Below are 27,452 nucleotides of genomic sequence, written 5' to 3'. Positions count from 1 at the left end.
CAGAACACCTGAGAAGAGATGATGCTGACCCTCAGAGGAGCCCAGATGATGCTAACCCTGAATCAACAAACAGAACTAACAAATGTTGCTACAAGTGTGACTGCACTTTATAATAATTGCTGATAATAATGTTCATCATCTGGCTGACTACGTCTTGTATTAATTTTTCATACGTGAACAAACTGACAGTCACCACTTATAAGCTACTACTAAATACTGTAGAAACGTAATTGTCTGTAAAGTTGCTTTGTAACGATTTGTATTGTAAAAAGCGCTATACAAATAAACTTGAATTGAATTAAATTAGTAACATATAGCTGTCACCTGTTGATCCACTGATTACTTCTCCTTATTACAGATTGAGTAAATAAAGTGTTGAATCTCCTCAACGAGTGGTCATGTGGTTTCTGTGTGTGTGAGGGTGACCGGTCCAGACATGCTACACTTACACAGCGCAAGCTGACCGCTAGAGACCTCCAACACACACACACACACATATATACACACTCACTCACTGAGCGAATACTGAAGCAACACACACTCACTCTAAATGAACTCTAGGTCACTGTGTTGCTGCAAATCGCTGTCGTTGTGAACACACCTTTAACAGGACAACAGATTTACAGCTGCTCACAAACATAATATGATCATAATATAGATGTGCTCTGTTTGACAGAAACCTGGCTAAAACCTGATGATTACATTATTTTAAATGAGTCCACCCCCCAAGATTACTGTTATAAACATGAGCCACGTCTAAAAGGCAAAGGTGGAGGTGTTGCTTCAATTTATAACAACGTTTTCAGGATCTCTCAGAGAGCAGGCTACAAGTATAACTCGTTTGAAGTAATGGTACTTCATATAACATTATCCAAAGAAACAAATGTTAATGATAAATCCTCTGTTATGTTTGTACTGGCTACTGTATACAGGCCACCAGGGCACCATACAGACTTTATTAAAGAGTTTGGTGATTTTACATCCGAGTTAGTTCTGGCTGCAGATAAACTTTTAATAGTTGGTGATTTTAATATCCATGTTGATAATGAAAACGATGCATTGGGATCAGCATTTATAGACATTCTGAACTCTATTGGTGTTAGACAACACGTTTCAGGACCTACTCATTGTCGAAATCATACTCTAGATTTAATACTGTCACATGGAATTGATGTTGATGGTGTTGAAATTATTCAGCCAAGTGATGATATCTCAGATCATTATTTAGATTTGTGCAAACTTCATATAGCCAAAATTGTAAATTCTACTTCTTGTTACAAGTATGGAAGAACCATCACTTCTACCACAAAAGACTGCTTTTTAAGTTATCTTCCTGATGTATCCAAATTCCTTAGCATATCCAAAACCTCAGAACTTGATGGTGTAACAGAAACTATGGACTCTCTCTTTTCTAGCACTTTAAATAAAGTTGCTCCTTTACGCTTAAGGAAGGTTAAGGAAAACAGTTTGACACCATGGTATAATGAGCATACTCGCACCCTAAAGAGAGCAGCCCGAAAAATGGAGCGCAGCTGGAGGAAAACAAAACTAGAGGTATTTCGTATTGCTTGGCGGGAAAGTAACATATCCTACAGAAAAGCATTAAAAACTGCTAGATCCGATTACTTTTCTTCTCTTTTAGAAGAAAACAAACATAACCCCAGGTATTTATTCAATACAGTGGCTAAATTAACGAAAAATAAAGCCTCAACAAGTGTTGACATTTCCCAACACCACAGCAGTAATGACTTTATGAACTACTTTACTTCTAAAATCGATACTATTAGAGATAAAATTGCAACCATTCAGCCGTCAGCTACAGTATCACATCAGACAGTGCACTATAGACCCCCTGAGGAACAGTTCCACTCATTCTCTACCATAGGAGAGGAAGAATTGTATAAACTTGTTAAATCATCTAAACCAACAACATGTATGTTAGACCCTATACCATCTAAGCTCCTAAAAGAGGTGCTTCCAGAAGTCATAGATCCTCTTCTGACTATTATTAATTCCTCATTGTCATTAGGACATGTCCCCAAAACCTTCAAACTGGCTGTTATTAAGCCTCTCATCAAAAAACCACAACTTGACCCCAAAGAACTAGTTAATTATAGACCAATCTCGAATCTCCCTTTTCTGTCCAAGATACTAGAAAAGGTGGTATCCACACAATTATATTCCTTCTTAGAGAAAAATGGTATATGTGAGGATTTCCAGTCAGGATTTAGACCGTATCATAGTACTGAGACTGCTCTTCTTAGAGTTACAAATGATCTGCTCTTATCATCTGATCGTGGGTGTATCTCTCTATTAGTTTTATTGGATCTTAGTGCTGCGTTTGACACAATTGACCACAACATTCTTTTGCATAGACTTGAATACTTTGTTGGCATCAGTGGAAGTGCATTAGCATGGTTTAAATCGTACTTATATGACCGCCATCAGTTCGTAGCAGTGAATGAAGATGTATCCTATCGATCACAAGTGCAGTATGGAGTACCTCAAGGCTCAGTACTAGGGCCGCTACTCTTCACGCTTTATATGTTACCCTTGGGAGATATCATCAGGAAACATGGTGTTAGCTTTCACTGTTATGCTGATGATACTCAGCTCTATATTTCTTCGCAGCCCGGTGAAACACACCAATTTGAAAAACTAATGGATTGCATAGTCGATATAAAAAACTGGATGACGAGTAATTTCTTACTGCTAAATTCTGAAAAAACAGAGGTGTTAATTATAGGACCTAAAAACTCTGCTTGTAATAACCTAGAACACTGTCTAAGACTTGATGGTTGCTCTGTCAATTCTTCGTCATCAGTTAGGAACCTAGGTGTGCTATTTGATCGCAATCTTTCCTTAGAAAGCCACGTTTCTAGCATTTGTAAAACTGCATTTTTCCATCTCAAAAATATATCTAAATTACGGCCTATGCTCTCAATGTCAAATGCAGAAATGTTAATCCATGCATTTATGACCTCAAGGTTAGATTATTGTAATGCTTTATTGGGTGGTTGTTCTGCACGCTTAGTAAACAAACTACAGCTAGTCCAAAATGCAGCAGCAAGAGTTCTTACTAGAACCAGGAAGTATGACCATATTAGCCCAGTCCTGTCAACACTGCACTGGCTCCCTATCAAGCATCGCATAGATTTTAAAATATTGCTTATTACTTATAAAGCCCTGAATGGTTTAGCACCTCAGTATTTGAATGAGCTCCTTTTACATTATAATCCTCTACGTCCGCTACGTTCTCAAAACTCAGGCAATTTGATAATACCTAGAATATCAAAATCAACTGCGGGCGGCAGATCCTTTTCCTATTTGGCGCCCAAACTCTGGAATAACCTACCTAACATTGTTCGGGAGGCAGACACACTCTTGCAGTTTAAATCTAGATTAAAGACCCATCTCTTTAACCTGGCATACACATAACATACTAATATGCTTTTATTATCCAAATCCGTTAAAGGATTTTTAGGCTGCATTAATTAGGTAAACCGGAACCGGAAACACTTCCCATAACAACCTATGTACTTGCTACATCATTAGAAGAATGGCATCTACGCTAATATTTGTCTGTTTCTCTCTTGTTCCGAGGTCACCGTGGCCACCAGATCCAGTCTGTGTCCAGATCAGAGGGTCACTGCAGTCAACCGGATCCAGTACGTATCCAGACCAGATGGTGGATCAGCACCTAGAAAGGACCTCTACATCCCTGAAAGACAGCGGAGACCAGGACAACTAGAGCCCCAGATACAGATCCCCTGTAAAGACCTTGTCTCAGAGGAGCACCAGGACAAGACCACAGGAAACAGATGATTCTTCTGCACAATCTGACTTTGCTGCAGCCTGGAATTGAACTACTGGTTTCGTCTGGTCAGAGGAGAACTGGCCCCCCAACTGAGCCTGGTTTCTCCCAAGGTTTTTTTCTCCATTCTGTCACCAATGGAGTTTCGGTTCCTTGCCGCTGTCGCCTCTGGCTTGCTTAGTTGGGGACACTTCATCTACAGCGATATCGTTGACTTGATTGCAAATAAATGCACAGACACTATTTAACTGAACAGAGATGACATAACTGAATCCAATGATGAACTGCCTTTAACTATCATTTTTGCATTATTGACACTGTTTTCCTAATGAATGTTGTTCAGTTGCTTTGACGCAATGTATTTTGTTTAAAGCGCTATATAAATAAAGGTGACATTGACATTGACATTGACACAAATACGCACACTCACACACACACACACACACACATGTTTGTTTTTGTGTAAAGTGGGTTCATCCCATAGGTGTAATGGTTTTTATACTGTACAAACTGTATATTCTATGGCCCTACACCAACCCTACACCTAGCCCTAACCCTCACAGGAAACTTTGTGCATTTTTACTTTCTCAAAAAAAACTCATTCTTTATGATTTATAAGCATTTTGAAAAATGGGGACATGGGTTATGTCCTCATAAGTCACCCTCTCCTTGTAATTCCTGTGTCATACCCATGTCATTATACAGAGTAGTGTCCTGATATGTCACAAAAACACGCACACTCTTTCACACACACACAGACACACACACACTCTCTCACACACACACAAACATCATATCATGATTCCACACACACAGACACACACACACACACACACACACACACACACACACACACACACACACACACACACACACACTCTCACACACAGCTGCATGTGTAATAAAATCATAGCGCTGAGGGGAACGTTGGAGTCCCGTTACTGTGGATGGAGGGATGGAGGAGGAGAGGGAGAAAGAGTTCATGAGCTGCTCAGATTCCCTCCTGATTTGTGGAGATTAAAAGTGCAGCGAGCGATGTCACTTCCTCTTCCCATTTAGGCTGGGCTGGATTAAGTCTAATATCAAACATCTGGAAGCTCGCAGCGCTGTTGAGGAACACAGGGAGGGAAAATAACCGTATTTAAAGCATTAGAGGAGATCTGCGACTCAGCGCTGCAGTTATTACGAGAGAGAGCGCCACAGGTTTGAGTTTCATGCTGGCGCTCTGATGTGGACAAGGGTCGTGGGTCGTGGGTTAGAGTCTCAGAGGGCAGACGCGCTCTGACTCACACGACATTCCTGACAAGAAGCGTCATTCAGCTTCACTGGAGGAGCGACACTCATCTGCATCTCAGAAATCAGCCTGAAGGCCAAAGCTGATGATATCTGTGTTTGCTTTACGCTTAGATCACTATCTGAGACTGACACAGAGATATTCTAGAGCCACCCCACACTTATTATTTTCTTTCCTTTTTCTTTTCATTCTTATCACAGAAAGTGGAAAAGACTTTAACAGTCACCGTTATTTATTCAGCAACATCCTGTTATTTATTCAAAAATATTCAGATTCTGTCTAGCGGAGCTGCAGTGTACGATGTTCTCTCTGCATCAGTGCATGAGAATGCAACTAAACGCTGTGAAAATCCTTCATTTTAGTATTTTTAAAGGATTGTAACTGGTGCTAAGTATCCTAAATAAACTTTTGCAAATAAAGCACCGTTTCCATTCAACGAGTAAAAGACACACTCTGATTATAGAATTTCTTAGTTGTTTTTGTGTCGCAAGTTCAGTGACGCAGGTAGTGACGATTCTCTCTGGCCAATCCCTGATCAGCAAAGTTTATGCATTGCGTTTGGTAAAAGAACAGCGCAATGCTCTACCAATTGAGCTACAGGAACACTATTATTATACTTTTTTTTTTTTAATATCCATAAAACAACTAGAACAGTGTTATATATTTTGCTGACTTGAGTACTTACATTTTACCAAATGTTTCGAAGAATGTTTAAATCCAGAGAAATAAGCAGTTTTAACTAGTGACACAGACTGTGTCCAGCGTCATTGTGTCGCCTGCCAATGACATCATAACCCATCGATTTCTGGTTTTGTTGTGTAGAAAACATGGAAACATTAAAGATGCTTTAATATGTTATGTGTTTTAATAGACAGGTGACGACTGCACTGAGTAGCATTATAACAGAACTCTCAAACATATCTAGTATGATAAAACTGCGCTGCTTTACCCCGCTTATTCACAACCGGAAGGAGTGGAAGCAATCGATTGTGGCATAAAAAAAAAGTTCAGCTGCTTTCGTGCCATGTATCATGCTTGTTCAGCCTCATTTCGCTTAGACTGCTTTCAGCCTCAGCCTGCTTCAGTCTACTACGGTAATCAATCATTAGCTCATACACGAACATGATTTCTGCCCGAGTCCTGACAGATTGCATCCGCTTTGGGAATGAAGACCACAACTCCCATGATTCCACACTCACGGAGTCATCAAACTACGCCTTTGTTTTGAATACGCACTCTCTAGCGATGATAAATAACATATTGTGCCTTACAGTTACCACTTCTCATAGCACAGTCACATGACTTTTTCAATGCGCATTGAGAAATATTTTCAGTAAATGTGTTTTTCATCAGCACATTTTTCTTATTGGGCTAAAAAGTTTATCCTACTCAGATAAGTTTTTATATGCATTTTTAGAATTTATGCACATCTTAGAATTTCCATCCAGCACTTTTTTAAACGATAATCCAAAACGCCCAAAAAATAGGTGGATGGAAACATAGCTAATAAACTCAACCTCTGCTGTGTCTTTGGCTAATAGATGAGCTGACATGATTTAATATCAGAATATATTCAGTTTCATTAGTTCTGGATATCAGGTATCGGCACACAACTATCACACACACACACCCACACACACACACACACACACACACACACTCACACAAACTCTCTTACACACAATACAGCATCAAATAATTAGTCCTCCATCAACTTTACAGGTTTCTATACAGTATATTCATTATCAATAGCGTGGAGAGTTCTCCAAAACGAAGAAGGTGAGGAGCCGTGTGGTTGACTACCTACAAGTGAATTTAATACATACACTTGCAAATGGAAGGATTTTCCGGACTATTTTCAAATGGAATTGCAAATTGTATTTTAATTTGCGTTTTCAAAATGTGAACACATAAATTATGACATAATCCAAATGCAATTGCAAATCTTGCATTATCGTTTGCATTTTGCTTTCACGAACGCACAATGAGTGCCAAATTTCAAATGAAAAGCAAAGTCCATTTGCAAATGCATTTCTCATGTCTTACGAGCGATGAGCCTGTCATATTTATACAGCAATATTAATTACCACATTTGCTTTTTCACTCTCTCTGCACTGCGCATGTAAACTGCCAAAACTCAAATGGAATTGCAATTCCTTTTGCATTTTAATTTCCGACGTCTACACGGAAACCTGTCAATGAAGTGAAAGGGGTGGGGCCATTTTATTGGGCATGTTTGCATTGGAAAGTGACGTCACTCGCAGTCGATGGTAATAAACAATTATTAATAGATGATTTTGTTTTGTTTTGGCCCCAGGAATATGAATGTTAACAAAACTGTTAATTCCTTCAAAAAGATATTGTTTCTTCTCCTAACTGTATATTTTATTGGAACAGATTAGTTAAAGGTTTAATATGGAAGGACATTTGGACCTTGCCAAACAAAAACCTATTGGTAAACAAAGTCAAGGAAGCATCTTTTAAAATTTTACATAGATATTACCCAGTAAATCATTTTCTTGTTAAATTTAAAAATGATATTGTTCTTTTTGTAATATGAGTACTGAAACTTCATTTAATTTATTTTGGCATTGCTATTATATTAAAATATTATGGAAAGATTTGACTAGATTTAGAAGATTTGACTGGATGGACTTAGAACACATTTAATTTGGTTTTACTAATATCCCTTCAAATAAAAAGAATATTACATTATAAATTTAATTAATTTTTTTTTTTTTTTTTGGTTTTAGACAGGTTAAATGAGTTTGTGGCCTTGACGAACAGCATCATCGGTAATGATGTCTTTGCCAATCTAATGCCGCGTTTCCACCGAAATTACCCGGAACAATTGTACCAGGACCTTTTTGCCCCAGGAACTATTTTAGTTTCTGTGTTTCCACCACGGTCAAAAGCACTGGGAAGATTAGGCAAATAGTCTGGTGATGTAGGTCTGTGCGTGTTTCTCAATACAAAGTATGCTGATATTGGACTTGCATCCTCTGTAGTTCGGACTTGCTCATTTGACTCGGGAGTGTGATGTCCGCGACAATGCAAATCTGGTAATTCTGCAAACAGCAGTGTACTTGATAACATTAGTCAGCTCACCTTGGCTACTGCGATTTCCCCCCCTGTATATTTACAATAAAATGAAAAAGGATACCAAATACCACTGCCTCCTTTCGTTTTTAATTTAAACATAATAATAACTGCAGAAATGTACTTAATGACAATGACAATGACAATTTATTTATATAGCACAATTAATTACAACCTCCGTCGACCAATGTGCTTTCCATTGGGTCATTAAAAACAGAGGGAAACACACAACAAACAAAAAGAAAATTTATAAAATCATACAACTATCTCAACAGCTCTCAACGCTTTTGAAAATAAAAATGTCTTTAGCCTGGACTTAAAAATATTAAGAGAAGAGGCTTGTCTAATGGACAGTGGCAAGGCGTTCCAAAGCCTGGGGGCAGCAATACAGAAAGCACGATCTCCACTGCACTTAAGCCTCGACTTTGGGGTAAACAATAGATCCTGGTTGGAAGACCAAAGGGATCTAGTGGGTTGATACTTGAACAGTAACTCACTGAGATAAGGGGGAGCCAAACCATTCAGAGATTTAAAAAACGAGGAACAACATTTTAAAATCAACTCTAAAGCAAACAGGCAACCAATGTAGTGAGCATAAAATATGAGTAATATGCTCCCTCCTTTTGACCCCACACAAGAGTCTAGCTGCAGCATTTTGAACAATCTGCAAGCGGGATAAAGCTGTCTGGCTTATCCCAAAATAAAGTGAGTTACAGTAGTCCAGCCTAGATGAAATAAAAACGTGAATTACTTTTTCAAAATCTTTAAAAGAAAGCAGACGCAGCTGAAAAAAGCAAGCTTTGACAACTGAATTTATTTGTCGGTCAAACTTTAAACCATTATCAAAAATGAAGCCAAAGTTTTTTACCCATGATTTCAAACACAGAGTCATCCCTTCCAAATCCAGTTTTGGGGAATTTGAAAATTCAGATGGACAAAAAAATATGATTTCAGTTTTCTTTTCATTGAAGATTAAAAAACTGAAAGGAAAGCCAAGTCTTTACATCTGCCAAACATGCCATGAGAGACTCAAGACCCACAGAATTTAGTTTGACAGGCAAATAAACCTGAGTGTCATCCGCATAACAGTGAAATGACAAACCATGTTTTCTAAAAATTGAGCCAAGTGGGAGCATATAGAGGGAAAAAAGCAAAGGAGCCAAAATATAACCCTGCAGTGCAAAAAAAACATTACTCAAGTATTGTTCACCTATCTTGACTGAAAAACTCTTATTTGCAAAATATGATTTAAACCAATCTAGAGCAACACCTCTTAAACCAACACAATGTTCTAAGCGCTCAATGAGAACAGCATGATCGACTGTATCGAAAGCAGCCGTCAAATCTAAGAGCACAAGGACTGCAAAATCACCCGAGTCACATGATATCAAAATATCATTAAGAACCTTCAAAAGTGCAGTCTTGGTAGAATGGCACTTACGAAAACCTGACTGAAATGTTTCAAACATTGAATTGTCAGATAAAAAACTTTGTAACTATGAAAGCACAATTTTTTCCAGAATCTTGGCGATAAAAGGCAGATCAGAAATGGGCCTAAAGTTTTTTAAAACTAATGAGTCCAGATTCTGTTTTTTAAGCATTGGATAAACCACTGCATGCTTTAAAAGTCTGGCATAATGCCAGATTCTAAACTTCGATTAATGATGAACAAAAGGAGGAAGAATATCCAAAGACGAGCCCGAGGGCCAACTATTTCCAGCAAATCTGGAAGAGAGATTAGTTCAAACTGACAAAAAAATGTATTGGCGATGGAGGAATTAGACGGATTAAAAAACGAGGGAGTTATCCCCAGCCGGAGATCACTAATTTTACCATCAAAAAAATTATACAAATTCTTCACATGAAACAGAAGAATCCCCTGAAAAACGACAGGCCGGTGGATTGAAAGTAACATTAATAATGTTAAAAAGAGTCTTTGGTCTAGAACAGTTCTTGTTAATAATATCTGACAAATGTCGACAATTCGCTTTTTTCACTGCTTTCTGATATTTAAAAAGAGAGTCCTTTAAAATCTCAAAGGAAACATAAAGCCTGTCCTTTTTCCACTTTCGTTCTGCTCTTCTACAACAACGTCTGAGAGAACGAATAGAATCATCAATCCAGGGTTCAGAACGGGTTTTAGACTGAAAAGTCCTTATTAGTTCAGGGAAATGTTAATATATACAGCCATTACAATGAAAAAAAGTCTCTTTTATCTTTTTGATCCAGTGATAACGCACTAATCTTTTCAGAGTTGCTTTAACACGAAACAGGAAACTCATGAATAATCATGTATGATCCGGCCAGTGACACCAAATATCTCAGAAACCGAAAAATATTGGCGAAGACATCATGATGATGCTGTTCGTCAAGGCCACAAACTCGTTTAACCTGTCCAAAACCAAATGGCTTAACTGAGTAAAAGGAAATCTGTACCGTATGTGTCAAAATTCTTTCCACAATTTCACAGATTACTTCCAGTTTTCTAAACATTCTGCAAACTTGTCTATTAATAATTGTTTATTACTGTTGACTGTGAGTGACGTCACTTCCCAATGCAAACACGTCCAATAAAATTGCCCCACCCCTGTCACTTGATTGATGTGGTAATGTGGTAATTAATATTGATATTTAAATATGACAGGCTCATAGCTAAATGCATTTGCAAATAGACTTTGCTTTATCATTTGAAATTTGGCACTCACTGTGTGTTCGTGAAAGCAAAAATGCAAACAGTAATACAAGAAAACGCAAATGAAAATACACTTTGCAATTCCATTTGAAAATAGTCCGGAAAATCCTTCCATACTTGCGACTCATGCTGTATACATACTAATTTGTCTCTGCATTTTTCCTGCTAACCTTAAATGTGATAGAGGCTTTAATTCAGTAGAAGCTGACAGACACAATGGGGTCTCTGGGTGAGCTCTGCAGGGGGCGGGTGGCTCCAGACTCTGGTGTGTCTGTGTAGAGGCCAGACTCGCACTGGAATGTGTGTAAACCTCACTGCGAGTATCTCTGCAGGATCACACACTTCTCACAGACTGTTTCTCTCCTGAGAAGCTTTGAGACAAATGCACAGAGAGAGAGACAAAAGGACCGTCATAACGACATCTGATCCAGTGCATTATCGCGCGACTCTTTTACCGGCGGTTTTGAAGGAAGATCAACGTTCGCGATGAAAAAATATGTGCAAACTGTAATGAAGCAGAGATCAGTTTGTTCCTCACTTTCCGCGCTGACGCCGAGATCGTTCGCTTGCTTCAGTGAAAGTATAAAGTGCCTAACGTTTTCGACTCGTACATTACACGTCACGCCCTGATGTCACGTGTCGTTACGGGATCTTTACTGGTTGTGTGTGAAAGCACACACATATCCCGGGTAATCACTGGCAGTGTCAAAGTGCAAAATCTAGCGACCCGGGAACAATTGCCGGAACACTTTATCCGTGTATTTGCCGGAATGGCAGTGTGAAAGGGGCTAGAGAGAGCTTCAGATTCTCCACCATCGTGTGAACCTCCACATAGACACACACACACACACACACACACACACACAAAGACACGCCGCTTACTTTAATGTGGCTGGGATTTTGGTGCTGATGTTGTTGTAGGTAAAATTAAGTTCTGAAGGAGCTTTGGTAGAGCAGTGGGTCCTGATAAAACCCGATCTTCCTCCCGGCATTGCACTTATCCAAACACACGGTCCAGTCAGAAAAATTTATCACCTTCCTAAGGACCAGTTCAGGAGCCAGAGAGAGAGAGAGAGAGAGAGAGAGAGAGATGAAATCCTAAAAGGTATATTCTAACCAATTGTTTTTTATGACAGTGAGATATGGGGACCTCTAAAAACCCAAGATTTCTCTAAATAGGAATAAGAAGTAATTGAAATTATTATTTAATTATAATTAAAAGAAGAAACCCAAATTTTACCCTAGTATCTTAAGAGTTAACAGAGCAACCCCAAACAATTCATGAAGAGCTGAATTAGGACAATATCCATTATTAATTAGTATTCAGAAGACAGCTGTGAAATGCCACCAGCACCTGAAATGCAGTGATCCGAGCTCTTACCACACTGAAGCCCCGTGATTGTCTGAGCTCTTATCAGACTGAAGCCCCGCAGTGATCCGAGCTCTTACCAGACTGAAGACCCTCAGTGATTCGAGCTCTTACCAGGCTGAAGCCCCGCAGTGATCTGAGCTCGTACCAGGCTAAAGCCCCACAGTGATCCGAGCTCTCAGTGATCTGAGCTCTTACCAGACTGAAGCCCTGCAGTGATCCGAGCTCTTACCAGACTGAAGCCCCGCAGTGATCCGAGCTCTTACCAGACTGAAGCCCGACAGTGATCTGAGCTCTTACCAGACTGAAGCTCAGCAGTGATCTGAGCTCTTACTAGACTTAAACCCCCGTGGTGGTCCGAGCTCTTACCAGACTGAAGCCCCGCGGTGATCCGAGCTCTTACCAGACTGAAGCCCCACAGTGATTCGAGCTCTTACCAGACTGAAGCCCTCCAGTGATCTGAGCTCATACCAGACTGAAGCTCTGCAGTGATCCAAGCTCTTACCAGGCTGAAGCTTGGCAGTGATCCGAGCTCTTACCAGGCTAAAGCCCGCAGTGATCCGAGCTCTCAGTGATCCGAGCTCTTACCAGACTGAAGCCCTGCAGTGGACCGAGCTCTAACCAGACTGAAGCCCCGCAGTGATACAAGCTCTTACCAGACTGAAGCTCTGCAGTGATCCGAGCTCTAACCAGACTGAAGACCCGCAGTGATCCGAGCTCTAACCAGACTGAAGCCCCGCAGTGATCCAAGCTCTTACCAGACCGAAGCCTTGTAGTGATCCAAGCTCTTATCAGACTGAAGCCCCACAGTGAACTGAGCTCTCAGTGATCCGAGCTCTTACCAGACTAAAGCCCTGGAGTGATCTGAGCTCTTACCAGACTGAAGCCCCACAGTGGACCGAGCTCTTACCAGACTGAAGACCCGCAGTGAACCGAGCTCTAACCAGACTGAAGCCCGCAGTGATCCAAGCTCTTACCAGACAGAAGCCCCACAGTGATCAAAGCTCTTAACAAGTCAAGTCAATTCACCTTTATTTATATAGCACTTTAAATACATTGCGTCAAAGCAACTGAACAACATTCATAAGGAAAACAGTGTGTCAATAATGCAAAATGATAGTTAAAGGCAGTTCATCATTGAATTCAATGAATGCTGCTCCTCTGAGACAAGGTCTTTACAGGGGATCTGTATCTGGGGCTCTAGTTGTCCTGGTCTCCGCTGTCTTTCAGGGATCTAGAGGTCCTTTCTAGGTGCTGATCCACCATCTGGCCTGGATACGTACTGGATCCGGGTGACTGCAGTGACCCTCTGATCTGGATACAGACTGGATCTGGTGGCTACGGTGACCTCGGAATAAGAGAGAACAGACTAATATTAGCGTAGATGCCATTCTTGTAATGATTTAGCAAGTACATAGGGTGTTATGGGAAGTGTTCCCTGTTCCGGTTTACCTAATTAATGGAGCCTAAAAATCCTTTAACGGATTTGGATATTAAAAGCATATTAGTATGTTATGTGTAAGCCAGGTTAAAGAGATGGGTCTTTAATCTAGATTTAAACTGCAAGAGTGTGTCTGCCTCCCGAACAGTGAGTTTTGAGAATGTAGCGGACGTAGAGGATTATAATGTAAAAGGAGCTCATTCAAATACTGAGGTGCTAAACCATTCAGGGCTTTATAAGTAATAAGCAATATTTAAAAATCTATACGATGTTTGATAGGGCTTAACAGACCGAAGCCCCGCAGTGATCCAAGCTCTTACCAGACTGAAGACCCGAAGAGATCCGAGCTCTAACCAGACTGAAGCCCCGCAGTGATCCAAGCTCTTACCAGACTGCAGCCCCAGAGTGATCCGAGCTCTTATCAGACTGAAGCACCACAGTGATCCGAGCTCTTATCAGACTGAAGCCCCGCAGTGATCCGAGCTCTTACCAGAATGAAACCCTGCAGTGATCCGAGCTCTTACCAGACTGAAGCCCCACAGTGGGCCGAGCTCTTACCAGACTGAAGCCCTGCAGTGATCCGAGCTCTTACCAGACTGAAGCCCTGCAGTGATCTGAACTCTTACCAGACTAAAGCCCTGCAGTGATCCGAGCTTGGTGTTTCCCATACATCGAGTTATTTGTGGCAGCCCACCACAGTATCAGAACTGATCGCTAGAAACAGATTTTCCAAAAGGCTTTGACTTTGTTGAATAAACATGAGAACTATACATTTCAAAATCGAAACCCAATGCCAGTGTTTTTATATCACTGTATTTCTAAAGCAAACCGAATGTCTTCAGAAAATTTGGATGAAATCTAATCTAATTTTTGCTTACTTACAAAAATGGTGTGAGCACACTTACATTCTCATTTTAAATGATTTAAACATCAACACCATCGTGTCAATTGATTAATAAGCACGATATCTCTCTCTCTCTCCCTCTCTCTCGTGCTCTCTCTCGTGCTCTCTCTCTCGCGCGCGCTCTCTCTCTCTCTCTCTCTCTCTCTCTCGTGCTCTCTTTCTCGCGCGCTCTCTCTCTCTCTACCCTGTTAAACTGACAGGAGTTAAAAACACATGCAAATGATAAACTTTCACTCTATGATGGTTAAGCTGAGCAATTAATCTGCAAATCACATTCGTCAAGGGCTGGGGAGCAGCTGGCACATACAGTTAATGAATAACGGATCAACTACAACAGCCTATATCGCACATCCTGCGATGTGACTATCGTGAATTCGTACATCGCAATATCGATGCTTAAACGACACATCGTGCAGCCCTAGTGGGAAACACTGCTTACCAGACTGAAGACCTGTGGCGATCCAAGCTAAACTACCAAACTAAAGCTTTTATTAAGCTGTAGCCCTGCAGTGGCAGGAGCAGAACCTGCAGAAGAGTGCACTTCTGCAGCTGGTGCTCAAACTAAACTCAAACGAGCACAGCACAATCTGGCCCAACCAAATCACACAGTTACAAAAACAACATTACATTGCCTGTTGGAAAGATGCCACTAAATTAAAAAAGAAGAAGATGGAGCTGTATTTAGACCTGAAAAGAGACTACAAACCAGCAGAATACCTGAGCTGTTTAAAAGATCACAAATTAAGAAAGACACTAACAATATAAAGACTGAGTGATCACTGAATGGCAACAGAGAGAGGACAGCACAGACAGACAACAGAGACTATGTTCACTGTGCTCCCTGAAAGAGCTTGAAACAGAGGAACATTTCTTACTGTGATAACTATCACAAAATTAGAGCTGCATATTTCCCTAATTCCAACAAATTAAACCAAATTTTATGGCATTACCAAATGCAAAAAAATTAAATAACATTTTAGGAGAAAATTCCAATATGATTACAACAGCAGCAAGATATGTACCAGCCTGTCACAAACTAAGACTGTCATATACATATTTTACTTAATTATTTTAAAAATCTGTTTTTTATTTGTGTATTCATAAGGTTCATCAGTTTATTAGCTGCTCTTCACCCCAAACTGACCAGCACTGACCCTACATTCAATCACCGAACTCACCGACGATGTCCAAGAATGCTCGGTCCCACATATCATCCCCTGTGTAGCACTCCGCAGATGTAATGTTGACTGACAGCACAATGTCATCTTCCACATACTTCAGAATCAGACTATTGACTACAATGTTGACGTTATTCACCACTCGCCAAATCAGGCTCTGCATGTACCCTACAGACAGCAGGAGGAAAAATCAAACGCTTCTTACGTTTCTTCCAGTCAGCGTATTTCTTAGAGAAATAAGATATAGACTTTTGTGTCATTAAACACTCGTTTTTTTAGGGGTCAACAGCTTATAAAAATGTAATTCTAGGTTTTTTTAACTTGCCACAGCACTTTTTAGACATTTTTCTTTTTTGTAATAAGTCAGAAATGACACGCACAATGTCCCATCTGTAAGGCTCCAATCTTGCGCGCTGCATGGTTTTCCGCCAATATCTCCACTGAAACTCGGGGGACCAATAGTGGGTGTCAGGGCCTACTGAATGCTACTGGTTCCCAAGTTACAAATCAAAAATTTTGGGGGGCGCTATCCCAGGCCCCCTGTGGTCTATCTGCTCAGGGGAGGCAGCATCTGATGGGGGGGTCTATCAAAGACCCGAGTTTGAAGTTCCTGTGACTCGGCCTCAGCGAGATATAGCCTGTCAATGTTTCCAACTTTGGGGGACACTGTACCCGGCCCCTGATAGTGTCACGGCCGGGATCCAATGAGGCACGGAGATAGAACCAATTGCGAGTAAGTCCTTTATTAAGGGGTAATCCAAAAAGCATAAACAGTCCAGGCAGGGGTCAATAGGAAACATCCATCCAAAACATAAATTAAACAAGAAGACAAGGCAAGGGCACGAACTGACGGACATGAATAAACAACGACTCCGTGACACATACTAAGACAGACCGGGTTATATACACAAAAGGATAATGGAGAAACAGGAGACAGGTGGGAAACAATCAATTAACTAAACAAGGAGGAAGGTGACCAAATAAGGAGACAGGAAGTGATAATATGATAAACACAGTGGGAACTGAGGACACCTAGTGGAACCCCAGGGAACACAACCCAGACACTGTGACAGTACCCCCCTTCTACGGAGCGGCTCCCAGACGCTCCAAGACAGACACAAAACAGAGACCAGGAGGGAGGAGGACCGGAGGAGGTTCAGGGGGAAGGACGGAGGGCCAGACTAACAGAAAGGAACAGGGACAGACATTAACACAAAAACCAAAGGAAAAAACAACATGAAGCCCCCCAGGGCGGAGCAGAAGACCACCACACCCTTGTGGTCAAGGCCAGAGCCCTCCAGGGCGGAGCGGAAGACCACCACAACCTTGTGGTCGAGGCCAGAGATCCCCAGGGCGGAGCAGAAGACCACCACAACCTTGTGGTCGAGGCCAGAGTTCCCCAGGGCGGAGCAGAAGACCACCACCACCATGTGGTCAGATCAACGGGAGGACGAGACTCTGGTAATTCCATGGTGTCTCTACTGGACTCCAGAAGATCGGTGCTGGCCTGACACTGCTCATGAAGATCATTGGTGACTTGCATTTGCTCATGAAGATCAATGGTGACTTGCCTTTGTTCATGAAGATCAGAGGTGACTTGCCTTTGTTCATGAAGATCAGAGGTGACTTGCCTCAGTCCTTGAAGATCACCGGTGACTTGACTCAGTCCTTGAAGATCACCGGTGACTTGACTCAGCTCTGAAGGGTCAAAGGTGACTTGACTTGACTCTGAAAGGTCAACGGTGACCAGCCCTGACTCTGGAGCATCAGCGGTGACTAGCCCTGACTCTGGAGGGTTAACAGTGACAAGCCTTGACTCTGGAGGGTCATCTGGAACCCGACTCGACTCTGGAGGGTCATCAATGACTAGCCCTGACTCTGGAAGGTCATCGGTGACTAGCCCTGACTCAGGAAGGTCATCGGTGGCTAGCCCTGGCTCTGGAAGGTCATCGGTGACTAGCCCTGACTCTGGAAGGTCATCGGTGACTAGCCCTGACTCTGGAGGGTCATCGGTGACTAGCCCTGACTCTGGAAGGTCACCAGTGATAAGCCCTGACTCTGGAAGGTCATCGGTGATAAGCCCTAACTCTGGAGAGTTCCCTGGCACCTGACTCGACTCTGGAGGATCAGCGGTGACTAGCCCTGACTCTGGAGGATCAGTGGTGACTAGCCCTGACTCTGGAGGATCAGCGGTGACTGGCACCTGACTCGACTCCGGAGGATCCACTGGCACCTGACTCGACTCCGGAGGGTCCACTGGCACCTGACTCGACTCCGGAGGGTTCACTGGCACCTGACTCGACTCCGGAGGGTCCACTGGCACCTGACTCGACTCCGGAGGGTCCACTGGCACCTGACTCGACTCCGGAGGGTCCACGGGCACCTGACTCGACTCCGGAGGGTCCACGGGCACCTGACTCGACTCCGAAGGGTCCACGGGCACCTGACTCGACTCCGAAGGGTCCACGGGCACCTGACTCAACTCCGGAGGGTCCACGGGCACCTGACTCGACTCCGGAGGGTCCACTGGCACCTGACTCGACTCCGGAGGGTCCACTGGCACCTGACTTGACTCCGGAGGGTCCACTGGCACCTGACTCGACTCCGGAGGGTCCACTGGCACCTGACTCGACTCCGAAGGGTCTACTGGCACCTGACTCAACTCTGAAGGGTCCACTGGCACCTGACTCGACTCCGGAGGGTCCACGGGCACCTGACTCGACTCCGGAGGGTCCACGGGCACCTGACTCGACTCTGAAGGGTCAGCTGAGACTCTCATCCTGTGCAGCGGCGCTGGGCAAGCAGCCATCTTGGGCCATGACTCTGGACAGGCGGCCATCTTGTACTGTGGTGCTGGTCTGGCGGCCATCTGGGGTTGTGGTGCTGGACTGGCGGCCATCTTGTACTGTGGCGCTGGACCGGTGGCCAATTTGGGCATTGGCGCTGGGTTAGCGGCCATCTTGTGCTGTGGCGCTAGGCTGACGGCCATCTTGGGCTGTGGCACTGAACCGTTGGCCAAAATGGGCATTGGCGCTGGGCTGGCGGCCATCTTGTACTGTGGCGCTGGACTGGTGGCCAATTTGGGCATTGGCGCTGGGTTGGCGGCCATCTTGGGCTGTGGCGCTGGAACGGTGGCCAATTTGGGCATTGGCGCTGGGTTAGCGGCCATCTTGTGCTGTGGCGCTTGGCTGGTAGCCATCCTGGGCAGTGATGCTGGACTGGCGGTCATCTTGGATGGTGGCGCTTGGCTGGTAGCCATCCTGGGCAGTGGTGCTGGACTGGCGGCCATCTTGGGTTGTGGCGCTGGAACGGTGGCCAATTTGGGCATTGGCGCTGGGTTAGCGGCCATCTTGTGCTGTGGCGCTTGGCTGGTAGCCATCCTGGGCAGTGGTGCTGGACTGGCGGTCATCTTGGGTTGTGGCGCTTGGCTGGTTGCAATCCTGGGCAGTGGTGCTGGGCTGACGACCACCCCGCCGGAAGAGACAGAAGTGGCTGGGGCATCCCACCGAAGCCGATGCTGCAGGTAGCGCACGAATTCCCAGAATTCCAGTGTCTCTAACTGCGCCATCTCCTCCTGAGACACTGGATCATCCAGCCCGCCATTGAAATAGTCATTGAGGGCCGCATCATTGTAGCCCATGCCCTCGGCCAGGGACCAGAACACCTGAGCCAGGGCACCCACTTCATTTCCCTCTTGGCGGAGGGCGATCAACCGAAGATACTTGGCTCGCCGCTCCGCCATCTTGGCTGGGGAACGGAAAGACGACATACCACTGGTTCCTAGAATGACGGAGTCGTTCTGTCACGGCCGGGATCCAATGAGGCACGGAGATAGAACCAATTGTGAGTAAGTCCTTTATTAAGGGGTAATCCAAAAAGCATAAACAGTCCAGGCAGGGGTCAATAGGAAACATCCATCCAAAACATAAATTAAACAAGAAGACAAGGCAAGGGCACGAACTGACGGACATGAATAAACAACGACTCCGTGACACATACTAAGACAGACCAGGTTATATACACAAAAGGATAATGGGGAAACAGGAGACAGGTGGGGAACAATCAATTAACTAAACAAGGAGGAAGGTGACCAAATAAGGAGACAGGAAGTGATAATATGATAAACACCGTGGGAACTGAGGACACCTAGTGGAACCCCAGGGAACACAACCCAGACACTGTGACAGATAGAGCTGACTCGCTCTATCACCAATCCGAGTTTCAAGTCCCTAGGCCTCGGCGTTCCAGAGCGGGCCCTAGTTAAACTTCCAACCCCCCTCACCGGCGGCCTTCCCTAGTTATAACCTTTTATTGTCACCTTTATTTATATAGCGCTTTAAACAAAATACGTTGCGTCAAAGCAACTGAACAACATTCATTAGGAAAACAGTGTCAATAATGCAAAAATGATAGTTAAAGGCAGTTCATCATTGGATTCAGTTATGTCATCTCTGTTCAGTTAAATAGTGTCTGTGCATTTATTTGCAATCAAGTCAACGATATCGCTGTAGATGAAGTGTCCCCAACTAAGCAAGCCAGAGGCGACAGCGGCAAGGAACCGAAACTCCATCGGTGACAGAATGGAGAAAAAAACCTTGGGAGAAACCAGGCTCAGTTGGGGGGCCAGTTCTCCTCTGACCAGACGAAACCAGTAGTTCAATTCCAGGCTGCAGCAAAGTCAGATTGTGCAGAAGAATCATCTGTTTCCTGTGGTCTTGTCCTGGTGCTCCTCTGAGACAAGGTCTTTACAGGGGATCTGTATCTGGGGCTCTAGTTGTCCTGGTCTCCGCTGTCTTTCAGGGATGTAGAGGTCCTTTCTAGGTGCTGATCCAGCATCTGGTCTGGATACGTACTGGATCCGGGTGACTGCAGTGACCCTCTGATCTGGACACAGACTGGATCTGGTGGCCACGGTGACCTCGGAACAAGAGAGAAACAGACAAATATTAGCGTAGATGCCATTCTTCTAATGATGTAGCAAGTACATAGGTTGTTAGGGGAAGTGTTTCCGGTTCCGGTTTACCTAATTAATGCAGCCTAAAAATCCTTTAACGGATTTGGATAATAAAAGCATATTAGTATGTTATGTGTATGCCAGGTTAAAGAGATGGGTCTTTAATCTAGATTTAAACTGCAAGAGTGTGTCTGCCTCCCGAACAATGTTAGGTAGGTTATTCCAGAGTTTGGGCGCCAAATAGGAAAAGGATCTGCCGCCTGCAGTTGATTTTGATATTCTAGGTATTATCAAATTGCCTGAGTTTTGAGAACGTAGCGGACGTAGAGGATTATAATGTAAAAGGAGCTCATTCAAATACTGAGGTGCTAAACCATTCAGGGCTTTATAAGTAATAAGCAATATTTTAAAATCTATGCGATGCTTGATAGGGAGCCAGTGCAGTGTTGACAGGACCGGGCTAATATGGTCATACTTCCTGGTTCTAGTAAGAACTCTTGCTGCTGCATTTTGGACTAGCTGTAGTTTGTTTACTAAGCGTGCAGAACAACCACCCAATAAAGCATTACAATAATCTAACCTTGAGGTCATAAATGCATGGATTAACATTTCTGCATTTGACATTGAGAGCATAGGCCGTAATTTAGATATATTTTTGAGATGGAAAAATGCAGTTTTACAAATGCTAGAAACGTGGCTTTCTAAGGAAAGATTGCGATCAAGTAGCACACCTAGGTTCCTAACTGATGACGAAGAATTGACAGAGCAACCATCAAGTCTTAGACAGTGTTCTAGGTTATTACAAGCAGAGTTTTTAGGTCCTATAATTAACACCTCTGTTTTTTCAGAATTTAGCAGTAAGAAATTACTCGTCATCCAGTTTTTTATATCGACTATGCAATCCATTAGTTTTTCAAATTGGTGTGTTTCACCGGGCTGCGAAGAAATATAGAGCTGAGTATCATCAGCATAACAGTGAAAGCTAACACCATGTTTCCTGATGATATCTCCCAAGGGTAACATATAAAGCGTGAAGAGTAGCGGCCCTAGTACTGAGCCTTGAGGTACTCCATACTGCACTTGTGATCGATAGGATACATCTTCATTCACTGCTACGAACTGATGGCCGTCATATAAGTACGATTTAAACCATGCTAATGCACTTCCACTGATGCCAACAAAGTATTCAAGTCTATGCAAAAGAATGTTGTGGTCAATTGTGTCAAACGCAGCACTAAGATCCAATAAAACTAATAGAGAGATACACCCACGATCAGATGACAAGAGCAGATCATTTGTAACTCTAAGAAGAGCAGTCTCAGTACTATGATACGGTCTAAATCCTGACTGGAAATCCTCACATATACCATTTTTCTCTAAGAAGGAATATAATTGTGTGGATACCACCTTTTCTAGTATCTTGGACAAAAAAGGGAGATTCGAGATTGGTCTATAATTAACTAGTTCTTTGGGGTGAAGTTGTGGTTTTTTGATGAGAGGCTTAATAACAGCCAGTTTGAAGGTTTTGGGGACATGTCCTAATGACAATGAGGAATTAATAATAGTCAGAAGAGGATCTATGACTTCTGGAAGCACCTCTTTCAGGAGCTTAGATGGTATAGGGTCTAACATACATGTTGTTGGTTTAGATGATTTAACAAGTTTATACAATTCTTCCTCTCCTATGGTAGAGAATGAGTGGAACTGTTCCTCAGGGGGTCTATAGTGCACTGTCTGATGTGATACTGTAGCTGACGGCTGAATGGTTGCAATTTTATCTCTAATAGTATCGATTTTAGAAGTAAAGTAGTTCATAAACTCATTACTGCTGTGGTGTTGGGAAATGTCAACACTTGTTGAGGCTTTATTTTTCGTTAATTTAGCCACTGTATTGAATAAATACCTGGGGTTATGTTTGTTTTCTTCTAAAAGAGAAGAAAAGTAATCGGATCTAGCAGTTTTTAATGCTTTTCTGTAGGATATGTTACTTTCCCGCCAAGCAATACGAAAGACCTCTAGTTTTGTTTTCCTCCAGCTGCGCTCCATTTTTCGGGCTGCTCTCTTTAGGGTGCGAGTATGCTCATTATACCATGGTGTCAAACTGTTTTCCTTAACCTTCCTTAAGCGTAAAGGAGCAACTTTATTTAAAGTGCTAGAAAAGAGAGAGTCCATAGTTTCTGTTACATCATCAAGTTGTTCTGAGGTTTTGGATATGCTAAGGAATTTGGATACATCAGGAAGATAACTTAAAAAGCAGTCTTTTGTGTTAGAAGTGATGGTTCTTCCATACTTGTAACAAGAAGTAGAATTTACAATTTTGGCTATATGAATTTTGCAAAGAACTAAATAATGATTTGAGATATCATCACTTGGCTGAATAATTTCAACACCATCAACATCAATTCCATGTGACAGTATTAAATCTAGAGTATGATTTCGACAATGAGTAGGTCCTGAAACGTGTTGTCTAACACCAATAGAGTTCAGAATGTCTATAAATGCTGATCCCAATGCATCGTTTTCATTATCAACATGGATATTAAAATCACCAACTATTAAAACTTTATCTGCAGCCAGAACTAACTCAGATGTAAAATCACCAAACTCTTTAATAAAGTCTGTATGGTGCCCTGGTGGCCTGTATACAGTAGCCAGTACAACCATAACAGGGGATTTATCATTAACATTTGTTTCTTTGTATAATGTTATATGAAGTACCATTACTTCAAACGAGTTATACTTGTAGCCTTGAAGGCTGAGCTCCAGGGGCTTTTTCGAGCAATGCAGGCTTAACGTGGCCTCCCTCTCTTGGGAATGAGAGTGAGATGGTGCCCCCTACTCCAGTTCTCCGTTCGCGGGGTAACCAGTGGCAGGTCGTAGGCTCCGGGGCCTCTTCAGTGAGAGGCCTATTTGGTGAGCCCTCGCCGGTCGTCGTTCGGGATTCGTCCGTGTGGAGGCGGGAGGCGGGGGTCGGCTTCGTTTGTCCGTCCGTCCCTCCCTCCTCCGGTCCCCGCAAAGCACACTTTTCCCCATTATGGCCCTGCTCAGCGGCCAGACACCCCCGTCTCACCATGTTTAACCCGAGTGGGGGAGGTCACAGCATGTTGCACTATGAGCGCCCTTCGCTGCTTGGGGTCCACCCATGGTTGGGGATGCGACACCCACCATGGAGTGAGATCCATGTGTAGGAAACTAGAGTGCTGCGAATGAACAAATGGCTCATTAAATCAGTTATGGTCCTTGGATAATTGTGGCAATTCCAGAGCTAATACATGCAAATGAGCACCTAGACTCAAAGGCGATTCAAAAGAGATTCAAAACCCATCCGCCGTCAGGGATCCGTCAGGGGCGCAAATTACCCATTTCCGACTTGGAGAGGTAGTGGCAAAAATTTACAATACAGGTCTCTTTCAAGGCCCTTTAATTGGAATTAGCGTATCCTAAACCCATGGGTGAGGACCCATTGGAGGGCAAATCTGGTGCCAGCAGCAGCTGTAGTTCAAGCTCCAATAGTGTATATTAAAGTTGCTGCAGTTAAAAAGCTTGTATTTGGATCTTGGGAGTGGGCAGGCGGTCCGCCGGATGCCCTTAACTGGGTGTCCGGTCGCCTTAGAGCCCGGAACACTCACTTTGAAAAAATTTAAGTGTTCAAAGCAGGCCACCTGATGCAGCTGAATACCACAGCTAGGGATAATGGAGTAGGACTCCGGTTCTATTTTGTGGGTTTCTGGAACCCGGGGCCATGATTAAGAGGTATGGCCAGGGGCATTCGTATTGCACCGCTAGAGGTGAAATTCTTGGACTGGCGCAAGACAGATGAAAGCAAAAGCATTTGCCAAGAATGTTTTCATCGATCAAGAACGAAAGTCGTAGCTCTGACCATAAATGCATCAGTTACATCAGTCTTTGGAGATCGTTACAACGTGGAGTCAGGATTGTTGCATCTTTGTGTTATCAGGAACGTGGCTGACGGACAAAATATCAGACTCCGGAATTGAGCTAGTGGGGTTAACACTCCATAGAGCGGATAGAGTGATGTCAACATTGGGTAAGCTCCGAGGAGGAGGCCTGGCAATTTACCCAAACAATTCATGGTGCTATGATGCTAGGACGATTTTTAAATCCTGTTCTCCTGATGTGGAGCTTATGACTGTGAAATGCAGACCTTTTTATTTACCACGTGAACTGGCAGCAATTTTTATTACTGCAGTGTATGTTCCTCCAAATGCAGATGTAAAGCAGGCTATGGAAGAACTTTACAAAACTCTGAGTCAGCTACAGACAACCAACCCAGATGCATTTTTCATTGTTGCTGGGGATTTTAACAAGGCTAATCTGAAGTCTGTTTTACCTCATTTTTACCTGTCCGGACAACAGAATATAATCCCTCTCTACCAGATAATCTTAACACTTTTTTCTCTAGGTTTGAGATTACAGATGATAAACTAGCACAAAGGCATGTGCTGCCTCACATCAACCAGGCATTCCAGCTGACGTCAGACAGCGTGAAGAGGGTTTTCTCAAAAATCATCCCTGGAAAGGCGGCTGGTCCAGATCACATCCTGGGTTGTGTGCTGAAGAAATGTGCAGAACAGCTGAAGGGTGTCTTCACAGACATATTTAACATCTTCATCAGCCAAGCCAGAGTGCCCATCAGTTTTAAGAGCGCAACTATGATACCTCTGCCCAAGACAGAATGATTATCGTCCTGTAGCCCTGACCCCAATAGTTATGAAATGCTTTGAGCAGCTTGTTATGAACCACATCAAATCATGTCTCCCAGCCAGTTTTGACCCATTGCAGTTCACATATAGAGCAAACCGATCAACGGAGGATGCTCTATCTACCCTGCTTCACCTTGAAAAGTTGCTTTTGCTGGGAGTGGATTTTGGCATGTATAGATGGATTTTGGACTTTTTGACGGAGTGGACAGTCAGAATAGGTCACAAAATATCTAAGACAATCACAGTGAGCACGGGATCACCACAAGGGTGTGTACTTAGCCCTTTTCTGTTTACTTTGTTGACACATGACTGTTCTGCTAGTTTTACCACCAATTATATTTTAAAGTTCGCTGACGACACCACAGTTGTTGGCCTCATCACTGACAATGATGAGTCTTTTTACAGAGAGGAGGTGGAACAGTTGACAGCATGATGTAAACAACACAACAGCTATAATCAAGAGGGCCCAACAGTGTCTTCATTGTCTCCGTAGGCTGAAGAAGGTGGATCTCCCTATTCCAGCCTTGACCATGTTCCATAGAGGCACTATTGAGAGCATTCTCACATATAGCATCTCTTGCTGGTTTGGAAACAGTACGGCAGAGGAGAGACATAAACTGAATAGGATTGTGAGAACTGCTGAAAAAATCATTGGTGCTACACTGCCACGCATTCAGGACATCTACACAGAGCGCTGTGTGCATAGAGCAAATAGTATTATTAAGGACTTTACTCATTTTTCACGTGACATGTTCATACTCCTTCAGTCTGGTAAAAGATACAGAAGTATCGGGGCAAGAACTAGTCGTTACACAAATCGTTACAAATCAACTTTACAGAAAATTATGTTTCTACAATATTTAGTAATAGCTGTGTAAAAGTCTAAAAGTGTAGTAAAGTGTAGTAAGTGTAAAAATAGTAGTAAAAGTGGTGACTATCAGTTTGTGCTTGTATGACAGGATTTGTAGAAAAATGTATAAAAGTCGTAGTCAGCCAGACGATATTATTAATATTATTAATAATTATTATATGATGCAGTCACACTTGTAGCAATATTTGTTAGTTCTGTTGTTGATTCAGGGTTAGCATCATCTGGTCTCCTCTGAGGGTCAGCATCATCTCTTCTCAGGTGTTCTGGACTCTAACCGCTGCATTTTGGACGACCTGTAGCTTGTTTATTGAAGAAGCAGGACAACCACCTAGAAGTGCATTACGATAGTCCAGTCTAGAGGTCATGAATGCATGAACTAGCTTTTCTGCATCAGAAACAGACAAATTGTTTCGTAGCTTGGCAATGTTTCTAAGATGGAGGAATGCAGTTTTTGTAACATGGGAAATATGATTTTCAAAAGACAAGTTGCTATCTAATATAACACCCAGATTTTTGACTGTAGAAGAAGTAACAGTACATCCGTCTAGTTGCAGATTGTAATCTACAAGATTCTGTGTAGTGTTTTTTGGTCCAATAATTAATATCTCTGTCTTATCCGAATTTAATTGGAGAAAATTATTGGTCATCCAATCTTTTACATTTTTAACACACTCTGTTAGCTTAGATAACTTAGAGGTTTCATCTGGTCTCGTTGAGATATATAGCTGAGTATCATCAGCATAACAGTGGAAGCTAATTCCGTATTTTCTAATAATATTACCAAGGGGCAACATGTATATTGAAAATAGAAGGGAACCTAGGACGGATCCTTGTGGCACTCCATATTTTACTGATGATAAATGAGATGACTCCCCATTTAAGTAAACAAAATGGTAGCGATCGGACAGGTAGGATCTAAACCATCTTAGAGCCTTCCCTTGAATTCGTGTATAGTTTTGAAATCGATCTATGAGTATGTCATGACCTATGGTGTCGAACGCTGCACTAAGATCAAGTAAGACTAGAAATGAGATGCAGCCTTGATCTGACGCAAGAAGCAGGTCATTTGTAATTTTAACAAGTGCAGTTTCTGTGCTATGGTGGGGCCTGAA

The sequence above is a fragment of the Carassius carassius genome, unplaced genomic scaffold, assembly GCF_963082965.1.
Source record: "Carassius carassius unplaced genomic scaffold, fCarCar2.1 SCAFFOLD_71, whole genome shotgun sequence".
In the NCBI taxonomy this organism is placed as follows: domain Eukaryota; kingdom Metazoa; phylum Chordata; class Actinopteri; order Cypriniformes; family Cyprinidae; genus Carassius; species Carassius carassius.
This window is presented reverse-complemented; position numbering follows the sequence as displayed.